We start from the raw sequence: 22,763 nt of genomic DNA on the forward strand, positions 1-22,763 counted from the left end.
AGGAGAAACAAAGGTTCACTGGATTGCTCCCAAAAATGGGACCATCTTATGGAGGGAGATTGGAAAAACTGGACATTTTTCCCTAGAGATGTGAATAATGAGAGATAATCTCATCGAAATGTACAAAATATTTAAATAGGTCGACTGGACAGATGCAGGAAAGGAACCTCCCATAGGATTAGAGGGCACAATTTAAACATTTAACAGTTTAAACAGGAGGAGACCACCACTTAGGACCAGGGATGAGGAGAATTTTCATTTATTGGAGGACAGTGAATCTTTGGAATTTTCTACCTCAGAGGGCCATGCAAGATCAATCTTTCAGTACATTTAAGGTACAGATCAACAGATTTCTGATTACTAATGGTGCAAAGCGTTATGGGATAATGTGGGCAGTAGATATTGAAGTGTTTGAGCAGCCATCCTTGTACGATCATGATGGAAAAGGATCGAGGGGCTGAATGTCCTACTACTGCTGACACACTATTGCATCCAGGACTGGGTGCTATATTTTAAGAAAAAATAAGTGAAGGCATTAGAATGAGTGCAGAAAAGATTCATGAGAATGGTTCCAGGGATCTTTGGTTAGGGTTGTTTTCCTTGGATAAGGGCAAGGTGATTCAATAGGAGATATTCAAGATCATGAATGGTCTGGTCAAGAGAGATAGAAGGAAATCCTATCATAAATGTGAGAGGTTGAAAATTTCAGCATTGGTTTAGGAAAGACATGAGAATAAACCTTTTCTTGGCGTGATTAGGGTTTGGAATGTGCTGCCTGACAGTCTAGTGGAGGCAGGTTCAATCAAGGCATTCTTAACTTGAAGGCAGGAGACTAGCCCTAGGGGAAATTATTCATTGGAGAATTTGCATGGACAAGGCTGCTAAATTGCCTCTTTCTGCATGGTAACAATTTGGGATTAATTTCTTTTTGCTAAGTGAGGAGACCACACTGCACAATCAAAAGCAGAAATTGCTGAAGAGCTCAGCAGGTACGGAAGCACCTGTGGAGAGAAATCAAAGTTAACATTTCAGGTGGAGTGACCCTTCCTTAGAGCCCAACCCAAAACGTTAACTCTCATTTCTCTCCACAGATGCTTCCAGACCCTCTGAGCTTTCCAAGCAATTTACCTGTGAGAAAAGGACGTCATTGGTGAAGCCAAATTTTATTGCTCATCCCCAAAATGCCCTTAAGAAAGTAACTGTGAGCTACCTTTGGCTGCAGATACATCCACAGAGCTGTAACAGAGAGAGAATTCTGGGATTCTCATCAGTGACAGTGAAGGAATGGTGATATGTCAGATGATTCAGTTATGCAGCAGTTATTTATTAAGTGATGCAGTCATGGAGCAGCACTACCTTTCATCAATCTCCCCAACAACCATCCATCTATTAAACTCCAAACCACAACAAGAAAAGAATTTCCTTGGCACTGCATTATTTAAGCTGGCATAGGTAACAGGTATAATTGAATGCAAGTATTTTCTCAAAATAACTGACAAAAACAAATCACCCTAAAACACACCATTCATTGGTCATTGTTAATGTTTTCCATTGCACAAACACATTTTAACTAGGCACTTGTTATCCTTCTTATAGCATCTCAGATCAAGTACCGAAGATTTAAATTTAACAATTCACACATTTTTTCTTTTCACAACCTCCACTACATTTCACCTGATATATTAGTTCTTTAACTTATGCAGCTTTCAACTGAAGTTTCCATTTGCAAGAAGTTTGTTACCTCAGTTATTTCAAGGACCTCCTAGTTAGCCAAATATTACCTTGGTGACAAGTTGAAAACAGTTCTCTCTAGTTTGCTACCTCTCTCGCAGCAAAAAGGAGACTCCCAACTTCTGACAACACGGGCTCCCCCAACAATTCCCTCATTTGCAAAAACAAAAATTGCTGGAAAAGTTCAGCAGGTCAGGCAGTATCTGTGGAGAGAAATCAGAGTTAACATTTTGGGTTGAGTTCTGAGGAAGGGTCACTTGAGCCGAAAGTTAACTCTGATTTCTCTCCACAGATACTGCCTGACCTGTTGAGCCTTTCAAGCAATTTTTGTTTCTGATTTACAGTATTTGTACCTCTTTTGGCTTTAATTCCCTCATTTAACTTTCTTAATTGCTTGCTGTTCCTCCAATCAATCTGTTTCTCTTCCTCTTTGGGTGACAACAGGCTCAGATTGAAGCAAAGGAAGGAAGAGACCCAGTCTGTAATTATAGGATATTGTTATGGATGCGATTATAAGCTATCATACTTATAGGAGTGACTTTTCTCTGATCGGTCACCCCTGTGATTACATTTTCCAGGGAATTTTGTCGATTTTGGGGGGCAAATTTGCCCACATAGTTAGAGACCAATTCAGTTCAACAATTCAGGCCCCAACAATTCACTTGTTGCAGTTTGCTGAACCAAAGATTACACAACTGTACCAGCTCATTGCATCCTCTTAGTTAATCAATCCTCAATTAGTGACAATATATCACCCTCAGCACTAGGGAGTCTTACCTCAGGTCGTAAACTTTCATGTAGCGGTTCAACGAATGCCTTTGGAAATCCAAATATACATTCACTAATTCCTCTTTATCCAGCTTGCTTGATAAATCCTCAATTAATTCTTGTAAACCAGTCAGATACAATTTCCCGTTCACAGATATGATTATGAGTATTACAACATACTCTTTCAAACGTGGTCACCCAAAAACCAACACTGACTGAAGACCACATATTGGTTCTTATTTTAAATAGGTCCTGAAGTGATGGGAAGGTCTTAAACTGCCAGACTTTTCGACTCAGACTCTCCAGCATCTGCAGTCCTCACTTTCTCCTAGTAAAGCTCCAATGCATGAGAAGTGAATTCATACTATTAAGTATAATAGTCATTAACCTAAAAGGACTTTACAATCATATTACCTGATTTTCAGGTGTCCTTCATTCAGAGTTGAAATGTAATGATTTTAAAAGAAACGTTCGCATTTCTTCCCTCAAACCCAGCCAAGTTGCAAAATCTAGTATGGCGACAGTCCTAAGACTGTCAGATTTGAGAGGATATATCTCAGAGATTTCTTAAATATACCATCTCTATAATAATGCATCTTAGCATAATGACAAATGCTAGATAACTGACTGAACGTTCCTTGCTTTCTGTCATCCTCTTTTCTAGGATAGAGCTGTTACATTTGGGGCTTTTCAACCTGCTAGGAGCTCACATAAGAATCCACCATCTGTGCAATCACTTCCTTTAGAAAGCTTAAGATGCTCCATCAGGTTCAGAGGACCTGTCAAAATTCAGTGCCATCAGGTTCCCCTGGTACATTTTGAGTCCTGCCTTTTTTGTGTTCTGCTGCAGAACAGTTGATAAAGATGTGAAACATAACAAAGTGAAAATGAACAAGTTAATACATACACACTAAGAGCTAACAAATATCAATTAAATTAACTGAAATTAATTAATGCATTCAGTGACAGTTGTGGGGCAATTATTGGTTGGATTGTGCCCTCTTGTGGTGCAGTGGTAGTGTCCCTACCCATGGAAGAGGAGTCCCTAGTTCAGGTCCTATCTGCTCCAGGTGTGTAACAATATCTCTGAACAGTGCAATTGGCAAAGTATTTAAATGAATAAAGAAAGTTGATTGGATTGGAAGGGTTCTTGTACCGTGGTAGCGCCCCTATCTCTGGACTAGGAGGCCTGGGTTTCATCTGTTTGTGATCAAATCTCTGAGCAGATGGATTAGAAATGAGTCATTATTGGCTGTGCACCAAACGCACTCTGAGGCACTTTTTCTAAAGATATAGAGGTCGACAGCACAGAAAGAGACTCTTCGACACATTCGATGCTAGATGCTAAAAAAAGGACTAGACTTCCCTAATCCCATTTTCCAGCAGTTGGCCCACAGCTTTACACGCCTTGGCATTGCAATCGCACATCTAAATACCTCTTAAACCTTACAAAGGTTTTTGACTCTAACACCCTTATAGGCAGTTCCAGATTCCCACCAGCTCGAGGTGAAAGCTTTTTCCCCCTCATATGGTAGGAGTAACAGCAAAATAGATTATTAGTTTAATGGTTAAAAGGTTGCAGCATGCTGCTGTGCAGAGGGACCTGGGTGTCCTTATGCATGAGCCACAGAAGGATGATCTACAGGTACAACAAGCAATTAGGAAGGCAAATGGAATTTTGTCCTTCATTGTTAAAGGGGTTGAGTTCAAAAGCAGGGAGGTAATGTTACAGCGGTACAAGGTGCTGGTGAAACCACACCTGGAGTATTGTGTGCAGATTTGGTTTCCTTGCTTAAGAAAGGATGTACTGGCACTGATAGGGGGTGCAGCAGAGGTTCACTGGGTTGATTCTGGAGTTGAGGGTGTTGGTTTATGAGGAGACACTGAGTAGATTGGGATTATACTCATTGGAATTTAGAAGCATGAGGGGGTCTTATAGAAACATATAAAATTATGAAGGGAATTGATAAAATAGAAACTGATGTTTCCATTGGTGGGTGAGACTGGGACAAGAAGGCATGGCCTCGAGATTAGAGGAAGCAGGTTTAGAACTGAACTGGGAAGGAACTTCTTCACCCAGAGGGTTGTTAATCTGTGGAATCTCTTGCCCAAGGAAGTAGTTCTCACTACTTTAGTAATCACTTTTAAAGCTAAAGTAGATACTTTTTTGAAAAATAAAGGAATTAAGGGATATGGTGAAAACGCGGGAGAGTGGAGCGGAGTCCACGAAAAGACTGGCCATGATCTTATTGAGGGGTGCAGCAGGCTCAAAGGGCCAGACAGCCTACTCCTGCTCCTAGTTCTTATTTCTTATTCCTCTAAACAATACGGCTCCTCACCTAAAACCATGCCCCTGATCTATAATCCCTCCACCAAGGGGAAAGGTATGTTTTGGTTTACGCCCTGTGTTGGTTCCTTATTGTGGCTTTTTGGTCAGTGTTACACAGAGTAATCTATAAATACAATCTTTATTCTCCTTTGAGAAGGCTGACAGATTTTGTGTTTTATCTGAAAGTTCTCTCTCAAGTCTCTGGAATGCAGCTTGAACACATTCTCCTCAGATATAAGCATACTAATAGACAGCCACAGCTGACTGCTTCAGGTGGACATTGCAAGATATGCAGCCACCATTCCAATACTTTCCACAGGCATCAATATTCACCCACCTTCTTACTGTTACTGGTGGTTGCTCAATCCCCATGAGATCACCTGCTGGGGTCCAATAAAGAAAAGAAGAGAAACAAAGACTTCCACTTATAAAGGACCTTTCTTGAATAAACACCACCAATCCAAAGACACATTTGTGGTTGGTGAAGTATTTCTGAAGCATAATCACTGCGGTGGTTGTGAGGAACATAATGTGCACAACACAAGACAACAAAGAGCCCAATGACCAGATATTCTGGGTGGAACCTTCTGGGCCCATCCTGAGCTTTTAGAAAGCTGGATTGGATGAGAGGCAAAACAAAGGCAGTTAAAGTTTCGGTATTAAGTACTCAGATCAACCTTCCAGATGAATCAGCTTTGAGAACCCCTTTTGTATTTATCAGGTTACCATGAATACTTCAACACCCCAGTATGTTAAAAGGTGTGGTGTTGGAAAAAAAAACAGCCAATCAGGCAGCAACCGAGGAGCAGGAGAATCGAGCATCAGCTCATCAGGAATGTGATGAATATACTTCAGAATCTTTCAAGTACATTCACCAGCACAACCTCCTGCAGTTAAAAATGGTATGTGTGTGTATTAACAAACTAAACTACCATGTGTGAGCTCCAAGAGTCAAACTTCTTCAGTAATGTGGTGCCTTCATAACCAATTTGTTTCTTGGTGCAAAGAGGTGAAGCTTTCGAGAAGTTTCAGTCACTTGCAGTCTTGCTTGCTGTTCTTGAATGCGTTGTGTAAAAATGTGAAGCCTCACGAGGTCAACAATGCCGCCTAAGCATATCAGCCACATTGGCCAACGCTAGCAATCCTGACGACTGGGGAAGGCAAGAAGACCTCAATTCAAGAAGTTGGGAAAAAGATCGGCTGGGTGGAAAGGAACACTAGAACAATTCTGGGCAATAGAGGGAAGAACACTGGGATACAGAAGAGAGAGAATCAGTGATTGGGGACACAGAAAGGCAGGTAACACAGTGGGATAAGCACACACACTTTGGAGGAAAAATGACCAGGTGAAATGAATAATGGGTAGTGTAAGGGCCTAGGGTTCAGAGTGAAGAACAGGAATATTGAGAGATAGCAGGTAAAAAGAATGACTGCAGATGCTGGAAATCAGAGTCTAGATTAGAGTGGTGCTGGAAGAGCACAGTAGTTCAGGCAGCATCCGAGGAGCAGTAAAATCGACATTTCGGGCAAAAGCCCTTCATCAGGAATACCGGCAAAGAGCCTGAAGGGTGGAGAGATAAGTGAGAGGAGGTTGGGGGTGGGGAGAAAGTAGCATAGAGTACAATAGGTGAGTGGGGGAGGGGATGAAGGTGACAGGTCGGGGGAGGGGAGGAGGGAATGGGTAGGTGGAAAAGATATAGGCAGGTAGGACAAGTCTTGGGGACAGTGCTGAGCTGGAAGTTTGGAACTGGGGTGAGGTGGGGAAAGGGGAAATTGAGAGATAGTGAAAGGGCTGATAGTCACAGGGAAGGCAAAGGAGACACTAGAGGAAAGGCAATGATCTACAGTCTTCGGAGAAAAGTGTATTGAAAGGGCAAACGTGAACTAAATCAATTGATTACAAATCACCAGCTATCTCCCAATATAATGCAAATGGGTGCTAAGTACCCTCCTCCTGCAAGATCTATTCACATGTGCACCCTTCACAACTCTTAACACACTGAACTGAGGGAATTGAAACGGAAACACACTTTTTATTTCATTTCTTGGTTGTGGCATCTGAGTATCACTGACAGGACCAGCATTTATTACGCATCCTGACTGCCCTTGAACAGAGTGGGTTAGAACATAGTTGAAAGTCAGTCAGTCAATCAGATTGATGTCAGCTTGGAGTTACATGTGGACAGACTTCGTTCTCTAAAGCGAACCAGATTGTCATAAACACAATCGCCAAAAGGTTACATGCATTTAATCCCAGATTTTTACTAAATTCAAATTTCACTACTATTGTGGGATTCATTGCCATGCCCCAGAACATTTGTTTGGGGCTCTAGTTACAAATCCAGTGACATTACTACAACAACATTGCCTCCCCCGCTACTGTGCACACTTTCAGGAGTGGGCTTAGCACTGAATGTAGAACAAAAAAGACATCAGGATGTGGGGTGGGGGAAGGGAACAGGAACATTCACAGGCCCATTTTATATGAAAGTTACAGACACGGAGATGAACCGGTCATGTAGGCTGTCGACTCCACAGTTGTACAAGTGCATTACAGAGGGTAATGAATACCACCAAGAATCTAACTGCTTTCTATGCATGTGGTAATTGGCTCAATGTAAAATGTACTTCACCAGATGTTTCATCAAATTAACCAGCAGTGCAGAGGTGGAGGGAGGAAGAAAAATAATGGAATTGCTCCTTAATGCCACTGTAGTCTTCCTACAGCATATAGAACATAGAACATAGAAAGATACAGCGCAGTACAGGCCCTTCGGCCCTCGATGTTGCACTGACCGAATCCTACCTAACCTACACTAGCCCAATAACTTCCAAATGCCTATCCAATGCCCGCTTAAATGACCATAAAGAAGGAGAGTTCACCACTGCTACTGGCAGGGCATTCCATGAACTCACAACCCGCTGTGTAAAGAATCTACCCCTAACATCTGTCCTGTACCTACCACCCCTTAATTTAAAGCTGTCCCCCCTAGTAACACCTGACTCCATTAGCGGTAAAAGGTTCTCAGTGTCGACCCTATCTAAACCCCTAATCATCTTATACACCTCTATCAAATCTCCCCTAAACCTTCTCTTCTCCAATGAGAACAGCCCCAAGTGCCTCAGCCTTTCCTCATAAGATTTTCCTACCATTCCAGGCAACATCCTGGTAAACCTCCTCTGCACTCGTTCCAATGCCTTCACATCCTTCCTATAGTATGGCGACCAAAACTGCACACAATACTCCAGATGAGGCCGCACCAGAGTCTTATACAGTTGCAACATGACCTCAGGACTCCGGAACTCAATTCCTCTACCAATAAAGCCCAGTACACCATATGCCTTCCTCACAGCACTATTTACCTGGGTGGCAACTTTCAGAGATCTGTGTACATGGACACCAAGATCCCTCTGCTCATCCACACTACCAAGTAGCCTACCATTAGCCCAGTAATCCATCATCTTGTTACTCCTACCAAAGTGAATGACTTCACACTTAGCTACATTGAATTCCATTTGCCACCTTTCTGCCCAGCTCTGCAACTTATCTATATCCCGCTGTAACCTACCACTTCCTTCCTCACTATCCACAACTCCACCGACTTTTGTGTCATCCGCAAACTTGCTTACCCAGCTTTCAAGCCCTTCCTCTAGATCATTTATAAAAGATAACAAAAAGCAATGGTCCCAAAACAGATCCTTGTGGTACACCGCTAGTAACTGCACTCCAAGATGAACTTAGTCCATCAACTACTACCCTCTGTCTCCTTCCAGCCAGCCAATTCCTAATCCAAACCTCTAATGTATCCTCAATGCCATACCTCCGTAGTTTTAGCATTAGCCTACCATGGGGAACCTTATCGAACGCCTTACTAAAATCCATATACACAACATCTACTGCTTTACCCTCGTCCACTTCCTTAGTCACCTTCTCAAAGAACTCAATAAGGTTTGTGAGGCACGACCTGCCCTTCACAAAACCATGCTGGCTATCCTTGATCACGTTATTCCTATCCAGATGTTCATAAATCTTATCCCTTACCATTCTCTCTAAGACTTTGCCCACCACTGAAGTCAGACTCACTGGCCTATAGTTACTAGGGCTATCCCTACTCCCTTTCTTGAACAAGGGGACCACATTCGCTATCCTCCAGTCCTCTGGTACTCTTCCCGTTGACAATGACGACATAAAAATCCAGGCCAATGGCTCTGCTATCTCCTCCCTAGCATCCCATAGGATCCTAGGGTAAATGCCATCAGGCCCAGGAGACTTATCTATTTTCATCCTCTCCAATATTCCCAGAACCTCTTCCCTGCATATTTCCAGGCCATCCATTCTAATCATTTGTGACTCCATATTCACGTCAGCAACAGTGTCCTGTTCCTGAGTGAATACTGATGAAAAGTATTGATTTAGTGTCTCTCCAATCTCCTCCGCCTCCACACACAACTTCCCACTACTATCCTTGACTGGACCGATACCTACCCTAGTCATCCTTTTATTCCTGACATACCTATAGAAAGCCTTTGGGTTTTCCCTAATCCTACCAGCTAAAGACTGCAGCATTTCAAGGCAATAGCTCACCACCACCTTCTCAATGGAAGTTAGGAATGGCAATAAATGCTGGCTCAGCTAGTACCACCCACAACAAATTCTTCTGCAAAGATTGCCCGGTGCCACTGAACCGGAGAGAATAATGGATAAGCAAACAGTTCTTGCAAGACAGGAAGAAGGGGCTCTCGTCTTGTCGAGCAGGCTACCAAAGCAGAGGATGCACTGATGGCTTTGCAGATACCTGAAGAGTGAAAAGCAGCACCAGAAATGTGTTGGTACCACTAAAACCTACATCCTCAATGTCCTGCAGCTGGTGGCTTACGCAAGACAGTAATATGCCAGTGGGACTGAAGATCGCAGTGGCACTAAACTTTCTTATCACTGTTTGGAGATGCTGGTGCTGGACTGGGGTGGACAAAGTTAAAAATCACACAACACTAGGTTATAGTCCAACAAGTTTAATTGGAAGCACTAGCTTTCAAAGCGCTGCTCCTTCATCCACCTGATGAAGGAGGGGCACTCAAAGCTAGTGCTTCCAATTAAACGTGTTGGACTATAACCTGGTGCTGTGTGATTTTTATCTTCTTATCACTAGTTCCTTTCAGACCTTAACTCTGGAGACGTGTGGTATCCCCAAATGCCCAGCTGAGTTCACTGATCCTTTGGCAGGCAACAAATACAGTTTGAGACAAAATAAAACTACAGATGCTGGAATCCAAAAGTAGACGAACAGGAGGCTGGAAGAACACAGCAACCCAGGTGCATCAGGAGGTGGAGAAGGTAACATTTCAGCTACAACCCTTCTTCAGGAATGAAGGGGTTTGTCTATTTATCATGGACCTCAAGGGTCAAGGTGCCAGAGTTGGATTTACAGCCAGTGTTGGGGTTCCCTCAGATTCCAAGGGCCATTGATTGCATATATTTGGCACCCAGAGCTCCCTGGGATCACCCTGCCTGATTCCTGAACAGGATGGGATTTCATTCCCTCAACATCCAATTCACTTGAGGCCACTGGCACCAATTCCAACAAATATGTGCCTGCTATCTTTACATTGTGAACAACTGGCAGGTACAGCAAATGTTTGACCTCCATCTCCAGGGCTAGCTAATGGGTGTCAAAGCATGGTTAATGATCTCAGAGCAAGGCTCTTGGACTGATGTTAAACAGCACTACAATGTGGCACATGGATCAATTAAGAGCAGTGAGCAGATAATTGGTACTTCTCAAGATGTGCTGTTGTTGCCTGGTCCAACTCAGGAGGAGCTCTCCAGTACTCACGAGATAGGAACGCCAAAATAATGAATGCTTACTGGGCCCTGCAAGACTTACCTCAATGACAGGATGAAAACTCAAAAAGAGGATACAGACAGCCCCACTTGCCTCCTCAGACGAGGAACAAAGCTAGTTTGAAGGCAATGCTAAGGAAGCTAAAACACTGAGATTAAGCAAACAGGTCTAAGAAAAGCTGCTAGCAGCTAGGTTTGAGGGGGAATAATTTTGCATTAACACATGTGGACAATCAGGACTATGAGCTAATTATGGTGCAGAGACGCTCCTAGCCTCAAGAGAACAATTGCTTTGTATCTTTAAAACATTAAGCTATTTTGTTTACCATTAATTGTAAGTTAATTTGTCCCTTGGCACCAATAACTTCCTGTTCAGACTCTTAGCCAGAACATCAATATGGAGTTCTGTGGGATTACGTGGAACATATAGTTTTACGTTTCAAACCTCAGTTTATTAGAGGAACTGAACTGTGCCGATTGTCCCTCAAAACCTAAACATCCAGTTTACCTTGCTGCTCTCATGACATTATACTCCTCCCAAAGGGGCCAGAGTGTTCTTTCTTCTGTACCGTGAGATGCTCATGGGAGTGTGAACTCAGGTAGTCCATTGGAAAGCATATACGGTAAATCCTCTATCTCCGTGAAATCACAAATTCACCTACCCACGCCAAAAAAAAAATCTGTGGGCAAAATGTGCGTATCTGCAATTTTTAATGAGTCTGCACTCATTAAACATACAAGCATTTAAACATTTGTGGGGGTTCTTTGGATCAGAACACTCATGGATATGGAGGAAGGACTGGATAAGCACAAGTCACAGCAGAGTGAAAGAGACTTTCATACAATGTACTGTATTCATGCCAATTGGTCAGGAAGTTGACACTGAAACATTACATAAAGCCATTAACAGCGGTCTGGTTTGCCCGTTCACTGGACATTGAAGATTCTCAAAGCAACACAGACAGAAACAATTTACATTTCTTCAGCGCCCTTTGTGATTTTAGGATGTCTCAAAGCAGTGAGTTCTTGAAATAAGCCTATTTGCTAGTTGATGTGGAAATATTTACCCTCCTAATTAATGCTCCTCATCCGTTTTGCATGATATCCTTGAACCTTTTGGCTCTTGAACCAGACAATCCCTAACCTCTCCAAAGACCGTCCACATGTCTCCTCCCACGCCCAACTGCCTGGAACCTGATAATCTCCAATCAAGTTTCCATCCCTTCCAAAGCAATGAAATGATCCTAACATGTGAGGAATGACAATCTTTTTAACATGGACTATTGTGTGCTTTCTTTCCATCTTGTCCTGCAGCCTTTGACATAGTCAACCATATAAATCTTCTTTCAACACCTGTTTGATGTTGTTCAGTTCAACGGACAGTCCCAATTTGACACAAACTATCCAGTCACATCCAGAGAATCTCTTACAATTACTTCTCCATATCCCTGCAAACTGGTGTCCCCAAATGAGTCATTCCTAGGCCCTATTTTTTGCCCTGTATCAAATATTTGCAGATAGGTCATCAGCTTCAACATGTACGGTGACAGTACCCAGCTGTAGATCTCACCAACTCTTGACTCTTCCAATGTCTCTCTGTGGTCAAAATGGAATTGGATTAGTCATAATATGTAGCTCCTGATTAAAATAGCAAAGACCAAAGTCAAATCTTTGGTCTTTTCAAACAATCTCATCATTATCACCGGTTGGATTCCCCATCTGCACCACTGAACCAAGCTGTCAACTCTGTTTGATAGTCAGCATTCTGTATCCTCTCCACCATCGAGGCCATCTACTCATAACGTTCTCCTTGCTGCAGTCCAGCTGGCGCTGGAATCACCCACATCCTCTCACCTCCAGATTCAACTATTTCAACACTCCCTGGGCTGGCCAGTTATAATAAATACAAATATGAACAAAGACCTGAAATACGTGGTCTGCTTGGAAAAAAGAACATTTGACCCATAGCATTTCCAATGAGCTACAACAAGGAGGTAGATATTACATTAAAACTGAAAAAGATTATGGCAGGTATTAAATCTTTTTTAAATGTAAAAAACACAGCTTATGACACTGTGGAGTGAAGAAGGGACCTTACTGCTCAAGTGGGAGATAGATATTGACAACAACTCATTGGGCTACTTACGTGGCAAATCCAACATGACTCACTGTATTCTTGCCATAACTATCCCTCAACTAACCTTACCAAAAATAGATTTATCTGGCCATTTATCACACTGCTGTTAGCGTGACATTGTTATTAGCAAATTGTCTACCATATTTGCTGAGAAACAACTGTAATTTTAAAATGATTCATTAGTTACAAAGCACTTTGCTGCATCCCAAGGACACGCAAGGTTTTATACAAATACAAACTACAATTCTATTTAAGCAGACATTATCTATCTAGGTTTAGTCAAAGGTGATGGCCAGTTAACTGAAACATCTAGCTTCTGTGGAACATTGCCCCAACAAAAAGTAAGGGGTACTTACTCAGTAGAGGATGAGATAAAGTAAGATCCCAGAGAGCAAAGAAATTGTAAAAACAAACTAATACTTTGAAACAAGGGCACTAGTCCTCTACGTTGAGGCTAACAAGATGAGTCACATCAGTATGTCTTAAGTGGGGAGGCAATGACCCCACTAGACAGTTAATCCAGAGACCTGGGTAGTATTCTGGGGATCCTACTTGGAATGCTGCCATGGTAGATGGTGGATATTAAATTCAACACAAATCTGGAATCAAGAATGTAATGATTACCATGACATTGTGAATTGTCTGAGAAATCCATCTGGTTCACAAATGCCCTTTCAGGGAGAGAATGGTCATCCTTACCAATGACCATTGTGCTTAACTGCCCTCTGGGCAATAAATGCCAGCTCGACGATGCCCACATTCCGTGAATAAATTTTAAAAGTTCACAGGTTTTACTGGGTTTTCCTTCTGCAACAGTCAAGACACTTAATGAAGGGCTTTTGCCCGAAACGTTGATTTTTCTGCTCCTCGGATGCTGCTTGACCTGCTGTGCTTTTCTAATCTCCAGCATCTGCAGTACCCACTTACACCATGACACTTGATGTGTCCTCCCAATGGAGTGAATTAGAGTAAGCAAATAATGGCAATGAGAATTTGATATGGACTTGTCTTTGGTGCTTTTCCAAAGACAAGTCAAAACACAGGTTTAGATCGCACTTCAGACTGTTCTGACAAGGAGTCTGAACTCCGAATTCTGGACTGACATTTATTGGACACACACCCCCTGGTGCTTGGGGTGGCCTCTACATGGTATGCAATCTCAAAAAACACTCCTGCTGTATTGATTAACAAAACCAAAGGACAGTGGCAGTAAGGTAATCGCAGCCATGAAAGGTGTGTCGTTATTATCTGTAAATCCTTTTATCGATTCACTTGGGAAGAGCACAAGGATACAAAAGTAATAAAAAACACTTCAATATTCATCGAGAATCGCCCAAATTATTGTTTGCCCCATTTGCTTACACCATTACCTTGGGAATTTAATCTTCCAATTCCCAGAGACTTCAGGACAATCTGGGACAGTTGGTGATCCTACCTGTGGAGGGCAAGGGGCAAAGCAGGTTTAGAAAATAATTTGATAGCAGCTTGTAGTCAAACCTTGCCCCCTCACTAAGTCCACCCTACATTCACTAGCCCCCACACCTCGAGTAATGAGAGGGGAAGTTGGAAAATTGGAAAATATTAGGGGGTAGGGGCTGAGCCAAGTGCGAGAGAAAGCTGAACACTCTGAAAACACAAAAAAAAGGAAAAAACGGCTAACTCGATTGTTTTGAAAATCTCAACCCAGCCCCACAGTGTGTACATACACAGTAAAATTTTAAAATAAACATTTAGAGAAAGAAAAACTCCACAAATATACCCCATTAAAATGAGAAGGCCTAGGTCTACTGCAGTTTCTGTTCCCTCCCTACCGTTTAAAAGTTGACTGTTCCAGCTGGCAGTCTGTTGCCGTAGTTACCAAAGGAATGCCATCGCAGAGTGCTCACTCTCACAGGCCCTGATTATGACTCATCACCAAATCTTTCCGAGAGGTCCAAAAGGCACACCAATTCTTGGAACATGAACCCCGTTGCCTTTTACAAATAGGTTTTCCCCTTACCCCCCACCCCTCCCTCTTTCTCTGTTCCCATTGTTAGGCCAACATGACTGTCCAGTTGTGAGGGAGTGCTGCCTGTGCCATTAGTACAAAAAAGTGATCTCGCCTCCAAAGCATTTGTTGAGCTGAGACGCACTTTGGGACAGCACAAGATTGTGAAAGGCACAACATAAAAATTCAGTTTTATCACCTCTCCATGAATTCAATTATGGTTCTGTCTGTTGTAGGTGATTCAGGTAAAACACATTGAGATATTCCAACAAAGTAGTCTCACCAAAGAATATACCACAGGCTGTTTGTGAATACCTGGTATCAATACAAATCACTTAAGTGCTGTAAACATTCAACTGGTTCTGTAATGCCCAGTAGGGATGGAAACCCATCTGTGACGCAACATGATTAACTCTTTCCTGCTCTCAACAACAGCACTTCTCAAACGTTTCCCTAATATGATCCCATTTTAAGCATGAAATTTGTCATGACCTCCCAAGTGGGATTGAGTAGAGAACTGGTGGGGGTTTAGGGCCTTTGACACAGGGTCCTGTTTGAACAAGAGCATAGCTGCTACAACTCAATCAAAGCTCTATGGCTGGTTCAGAGTTTGCAACCCCAAAGTTTCAGCTCATGACCCCACTTTAGGCAGCCTCTACCGAGAAAGCCACACAAATTGTGCTAATTTGCTATCAAGAGGGACAGCATTGTGGAAACAACATCTTTACAAGGAGTGAGCAGTTTAAGGTAGTACCATCTCATCACTTTCTCAATGGAACAAATGCTGGCCTTGCCAGGAATGCATGTGGCCTGAAATTGAATTTATTCAAATCACAGGAGGGGGAGCTCTTTCAGTGCCCAGGACAACACTACTCCCTGACAAACACCACCCAATGCATATGTGCAAAATTGAGAACCAGATGTCTTCACTTTAATAAATAGCATTCTACATGGAATGAATTGTGAGAGAAGTTTATAATAGCACAATACAGAGCTGTATTTCTGTATGCTTCATAGTATAAACAGTAAATAGGTGCTGCTGGTTGGGTACAAATTAATGGTTGTGGTACTGGATGAGTAACCACAGACCCAAAGGACACATTATGAGTTATGAAATCAACTTTACAAAATCTAATAAGTGACAGTCTCCCACAAGAACAAAAATATGAAAACAACTGGTTTATTATAAAAAATGTAATGTCCTTCAAGGGAGAAGTCTTCCTGTCACACCTGGTCTGTCTTATGCATGACTCCTGTTCCTTGGATGCTGCCTGATCTGCTGTGCTTTTCTAGCAACACATTTTCAGCTCCAGTCCAAATCTACCTGGTTAACTCTTGCAAGCCCCTAATGTAACCTAATTAAACAAATCATGATGTTCAAGAAGAAACCACCATCACCCTCTTAAAACCAATGAGAATGGGCTATAAATGTTGTCGAACAAACAGCACATCTCAAGATCACATTTTTTTTAAAAATTGACTTGCACAGAAGGTTGTACACAGCATTTTCAGTGAAGCTTATTAACTCCAATGTCCTTGTATTATTCTAATAATATTGATAACTGACCTCCCAAACCCAAGTGAAATGCACTGAATTTACAAATTAGCTGCAACTATAGACAAATAGTGACTACACTTGAAGTATACAGAGGAACCTCGACTATCTGAACATTGGATTATCCAAAGGAGATCTTGATGGCCAGATAGAAAGATTACTTCAAAGAGCTAGTTCAACCCTGATCACGTCTTTTGATTACAGGTACAATGACTAAAAAATGAACTCGGCTCACTGAAATACTCCCCACCCCCTCCCCCCGCCGCGCGTACACACGCGCGCACGCACACACACACACACACACACACACTTTCACTGGAGTTCTACACAGGGGTGGGAGTATAGATTAGATTAGATTCCCTCCAGTGTGGAAACAGGCCCTTCGGCCCAACCAGCCCACACCGACCCACCGAAGAGTAACCCACCCAGACCCATTTCCCTCTGACTAATGCACCTAACACTATGGGCAATTTAGCATGGCCAATTCACCTGAACTGCACATCTTTGGACTGTGGGAGGAAACCGGAGCACCTGGAGGAAACCCACACAGACATGGGGAGAACGTGCAAACTCCGCACAGACAGTCGCCTGAGGTCAGAATCAAACCTGGTGCTGTGAGGCAGCAGCGCTAACCACTGAGCCACCGTGCCATCCTTAAACCCTAAACCCCCCTTACCCAGATAAGGGGCAGAGGTGGAACTTGTAGTAAAAAGTTATGGGTGTGGCGCATGCGCTATTTGGAGACTTACCTCATAAAGGCAGTAGCAGTCTTACTGTTGGTGTCCAGTCCGGCTGCCCTGGTGGGGGGAAAAACAGGGTTTGGACAGTGGATGGGGGTGGAGCAGACAGGGGTGGCGGTGTTGGATGGGGTTGGGGGCAGGCGGGGAGCGGACGGGGTTGGGTGCGGGTGGGACGGCAGATGGGGTTTGGGGGGGGGGCAGGGGGTGGGGGCAGTGTTGGATGGGGTTGGAGCAGACAGGTTTGGGGGGACAGATGAAGTTTGGGGTGGGCAGGGGTGGTGTTGGGGGGGGGGGGGGGGTGCAGACGAGGTGGTGGTGGCTGACGTGCAGTGTGCTGCTGCCTAGTCTCCTGAACGGGGAGCAGATTCACAGAAAACTCCGAGCCCCAGAGGAAATCAATTAACCAAATAATCGATCATCCCAAAGAAATAGTGCCTGCCCATCTCACTCGGATAATCGAGTTTCCTCTGTACTTTATTCAAAACATTTTAAATGTTGCCTACCAAAGTGAACAACTTGGTGTTTTCCCACATTGTATGCCATCTATCACATTTTTGCCCACTCAGTTTATGCCCATCTGCATCCTCCTGATGTGCTCTTCACAACATAGGTTGCTACATATCTTGAGGTACCATCTGCAAATTTTGCTACTTCCTTCGGTCCCCTCATCCAAGTCATTGACTCAAGGAAGGAGTTATAACGTTACTACAAAACTTGAAATCTAAACAAGAACTCAGAACAAAATTGGCCATTTGAAAGCAGTTTTCAATGAAGATGAATGTTGAAATTGAAATTAGACAGATTTCAAGCAAAAAATCCTTGAGTGAAACTGAGCCTATCGGACATAAATCTGCCTTTCCAACTCAGAAGAAAACAATTCCCAATTAGATATTCATGTTCTACAACCATAAACAAGTCACAAGGTCAGATTCTTGATAAAGTATCTGCTTTTATACCACAGTTGCTTTACATAGCTTCTTAGAGAGTGAGAAGCTTTGATTCTGTCAAAGTTTTGACTAAAATAATAACAAGAAAAATTGCATTCAAAAAATTAGTGCTATTACAAGAAAAGATTATATTTTGATAAAAGTGTTTTATTGGCCTTTCCTAGTTATATAGCAATTGCATACAGATAAGACCATGCTGCCACACCAATATTTTGATACATAGGCAGTTCTAGGTTGCAACAGGTTCTGTTTCAGAGTTTGTTCGCAAGTCATAGTGTTTTATGTTATGGAACCAGATCTTTCGGCCCAATTTGTTCATACTATCCTAAATTGATCTAGTTCCATTTGCAGGCATCCCTCTAAACCCTTCCTATTCACGTACCCATCCAGATGCCTTTTAAACTGTAGTTGAACCAGCCTCCACTACTTCCTCTTGCAGCTTGTTCCATACACGCACCACCTTCATTGTGAAAAGGCACCCCTTTGGTCCCTTTTAAATCTTTCCCCGCTCACCTTAAACCTATGCTTTCTAGATTTGGACTCCCCTACACTGGGGGAAAAAAAAAGACCTTGACTATTTACCCAATCCATGTCTCTCATGATTTATAAACCTTTACTAAGGTCACTCCTCAGCTTCCAATGCTCCATGGAAAGGATTTACCAGCCTACTCAGCCTCTCCCTGCAGCTCAAACCGTCCATGCGCGGCAACATCCTCGTAAACCTTTTCTGAACCCTTTCAAGTTTAACAACATCCTTCCTGAAGCAGGGAAACCAGAAATGAATGCAGCAGTCTAAAAGTGGTCTAAACCAATGTCCTATGCAGCCACAACATGACACCCCAACACCCACACTCAATGCACTGACCACTGAAAGCAAGCGTGCCTTGGAACACAATGGTGTACAATATAAAACAACTGTTTCTAAGTACACAAAATATTTATATCTCTTTAAAATTACATCCCTGCACGGATTACATTCGTAAGTACAAGCACTTAGAAATCAGACATTTTTAAATCAGGGACCCTCTGTAGTATGATTAGGATTCAAGGCCAAATATTTACAGTAATAACATCAATTTTTGGATAATAGCCATTTTTGGATAAATACCATCTCCTATGCTTCCCTGAAAGTATGTATAATTACATGGCCATCAGAGATCAAGGCAGTATCACCGCTGTGGCACTGTGTCCATTTAGGATGGGGATCTTACAAAAAACATTCATGGAAAGGTACATTAGAATAACTGGAATCCAGGAGGTCCCATGACCCAGTTCCACCCTTCAATCAGATCACAGGTGACGTTTTTGCTCACCTTCATTTTCCATCCTTTGCTCCACATCTTTGAAGGGCTTGCTCATGAATTCTATCCATCTCAAATTTAAAAACAATGCATATTTGGGAATGAAGTTTTCAAAAATCCACAAAGCTTTGTCAAAAAATGTTTCTTGATTCAATGCTTAAGTTTTATCTTTAAAACTATGTACCAAATGCTCAGGAAGGATGAGGTTGTAAACATATTCCAATTCAATTAATATAGTGCCCTTCAACAAGACACAGACACTTGAACAGGAATGCCCCTGCCCAGCTGGATCCTAACGTGGACATTATCCAGCAAGAGATGTCTACAACAACAAGGTGAATGCCAATCCTGCCCCAGCGATCAGCATTAACCTCCAACCTTCAAAATAAGCAACTTCTAGAATCGGACAAGAACCAGGAGAGTAAAGCACTTTACCATCCAAATAATAAATCTTAAAATCATTAGAAATGGGAGTATGTACTTGGTCCGTTGAGCCTGCTCTGCCATCAATAAACTTAAACTAACCTCATTATAACTTTATCTCCATATGCCTGCCTCTGCCTCATAACGCTCAACTGTCCGGTAAATCAAAAAAATCCGCCAAACTCAGCCTAGAATATATTGACCTAACCTCTAATGCTCTTTGGGGAAAGAGATTTCTAAACATTCAATGATCCTCAGAAAACTAATCCTTCCCAATCGGCATCTTTAATCTGTAACTCTTCAGAAATGTTCTTTCAGCATCCAACCTGTCAAGTCCCTTCAGAATCGTAATACGTTTCAATAAAATCACCTCTCATTTTTCTTTCCCTAATCAACCCATTCAGAGATGTTAGAAAATACTTCTGGAGCAGGTGGCACAGTAGTTAGCACTGCTTTCTCACAGCAGCAGATACTCTGGTCTGATTCTAACCATGGCCTGTGAGGAGTTTGCACATTCCTCCATGCCTGTGTGGGTTTCTGCTGGGTGCTCCAGTTTCCTCCCACAGTCCAAAGATGCACAGGTTACGTGGATCAGCTAAGCTGAATTGCCCTCTGTGTAAACTAAGTGGCTTATCCAAAGTCAATGGTGGTATTGGGATAGGGTAAGGGTCCTGGGTGGAATGCTGTTTGGAATATTGCTGCAGACTGGATGGGCTGAATGGCCTCTATTTGCACTGTCGGGATTCTACGATTTGAAGTCACCTTTTAGGTGTGCAAACATAGTTCACAATGACAAAATTCTGCCACCATAATGGGAAATTGGGCTTGGGAGGGGTGAACAAATTTCAAAAGATGCCATAAACAGAACACTGTGTGAAGGAAGTTTAAATCCTACACTTCATTACACCACAACATTAGTGAGCTGTACAACATATTAAATACATAAGACAAGAACCCCTCAATATTAGCTCAGAACTTAGTGTCAAGGCATTTAAAACGATTTTCCAAAAAAAAATGTTCACTCAAAAGCTGATATATTTGTAACAGTTCAGATAGCAGAGGTGAGGACAGTAAAGTCATTGAAAATGCATCCAGGACTGACAGTGCCAAAGGTGAGACGTCCAAATGATCCCACAATGGTTTTTCTAACAATGTTAGTGAGCTTCTTTGGTAGATTATTTTTAAACATTTACTCCTTCAGACCTGTTCTAATACAGACTTGACTTGAATCCTGGTCTCTGGCCTGAGGCAGAGACATTACCATTATGCCATAAGAGCCCTTGAGTTCCTGTGGTACGTTCACTGATAACCACTAGTTCAAACCTTGCGTTTATCTGAGTGGCTGTACACCACACTCAATCCATTGCTCCAATTTCCACCCCATTCCACAACATCACTTGACTCAACGTAACCACTTTTGAAAGTGGCATCAGAGAGCTGTATTGTCAAGTCTCACTTTCGAGTGAGAATCTGGGAAGACACTTCAGGGCAGTACTGCTGGAAAACTAGACAAGGTCCATTCTTAAGAGGAGCCATTAAACTAAAACATAAAAGAAAAGGGGAAACTCTGTTAGTGATCGGGCCAATAGTTATTTCTCATCCAACAGCAATTCAGTAGATTTCTCATTGAATCTTAAAGTGTGAAAACTGGATGCTGCATTTACTGATTTACAACACTGACTACATATAAAGTACTTCCACATCAAGTCTGCAGAGAGTGCATGATCAATGTCAGGTTCTTCCTTTCTGTCAGACCAGATGGTCTATCCATTCCTTAGACACAAAGCTATCGTGGAAACCCAAGCACAGGCATTTCACTCATAATTTTGTTTTCCTTTTGGCTATCAGCATCCAGCGTTTATGTATTGGTGATGGTAAGCCATTCTCTTGAACCACTGCTGATCAGGCAGTGCAGGAAATTCTGCTTTGCTGTTAAGGGAGATTCCAGGATTTTGATCCCTTGACAGTGAAGGAATTGCAACACAGTTTCAAGCCATGATGGTGTGTGGCTTAGAGGAGAACTTGAATGTGATGTTGTTCCCATGTTGGCTACACTTGTCCTTCAAAGTGCTGGAGGTCACGGGTTTGGGAGGTGAGGTTGTAGGAGTCGCTGCACTGCACCTTGCACGTAGTATATACTGGTGTCATTGCATGTCAGCAATGGAGGAAGCGAATGTTTAAGTCAGTCAGAGGATTGAGTATCCATCAAGCAAGCTGCTATGTACTGGAAGGCGTTGATCTTAAGACCTTTGCTGGACCGCATTCATTCAGGCAAACGAAGAGTATTCCAACTCACTCGAGATCTGGTCTGTCAAATGATGAAAAGAATTCTGGGAGTAAAGAGGGGAGTCACTCATTGTAGAATTACATGACCTGCTCAATAGCCACCATGTCTATCTGACCTGTCTAGTTAAGTTTCCGGTCAAAAGTAACACCCAGGATGACACTCATAATGGGCAAATTAAGTTATGGTAACACAAATGGTTAGATTCTTTATTGTTGGAGATGAGTGTATGCCATTAATGTTACTGGTTAATAATGACACAGAGTCAGAACATCTTAAGAGAAGGGGAAGGTCATTATTAAAGCAGCTGAAGACGACTCGGCATAGTAAATGGTGCTGTGGGACCCCTGCATTCTAGAGTTGAGATGGTGGTGGTTGTAGATTAGATTAGATTCCCTACAGTGTGGAAACAGGCCCTTTGGCCTAAAAGGTCCACATGGACTCTCTGAAGAGTAACCCACCCAGACTCATTTCCCTACATTTACCCCTGGCGAATGCACCGAACACAAACGGGCAATTCACCATGGCTAATTCACCTACACATCTTTTGGAATGCGGGAGGAAACCAGAGCACCCAGAGGAAACCCATGCAGACACGGGGAGAAAGTGCAAACTCCATACAGACAATCGCCCAAGGCAGGAATTGAACCCGGGCCCCTGGTGTTGTGAGGCAGCAGTGTGATGTGAATCCCATTTGCCTGCGTTTGGCCCTCCAAACC

The 22,763-nt window shown here is 42.6% G+C and overlaps 1 protein-coding gene across 3 annotated transcripts in view; it reads right to left on the reverse strand.

Moving 5' to 3' along the window:
• Nucleotides 1-22,763, reverse strand: part of setd2 (SET domain containing 2, histone lysine methyltransferase) — a 124,338-nt gene that overhangs the window by 90,457 nt on the left and 11,118 nt on the right. The gene's annotated exons all lie outside the window — the stretch shown is intronic.

Source organism: Hemiscyllium ocellatum, chromosome 4 (assembly GCF_020745735.1).
Source record: "Hemiscyllium ocellatum isolate sHemOce1 chromosome 4, sHemOce1.pat.X.cur, whole genome shotgun sequence".
NCBI lineage: Eukaryota > Metazoa > Chordata > Chondrichthyes > Orectolobiformes > Hemiscylliidae > Hemiscyllium > Hemiscyllium ocellatum.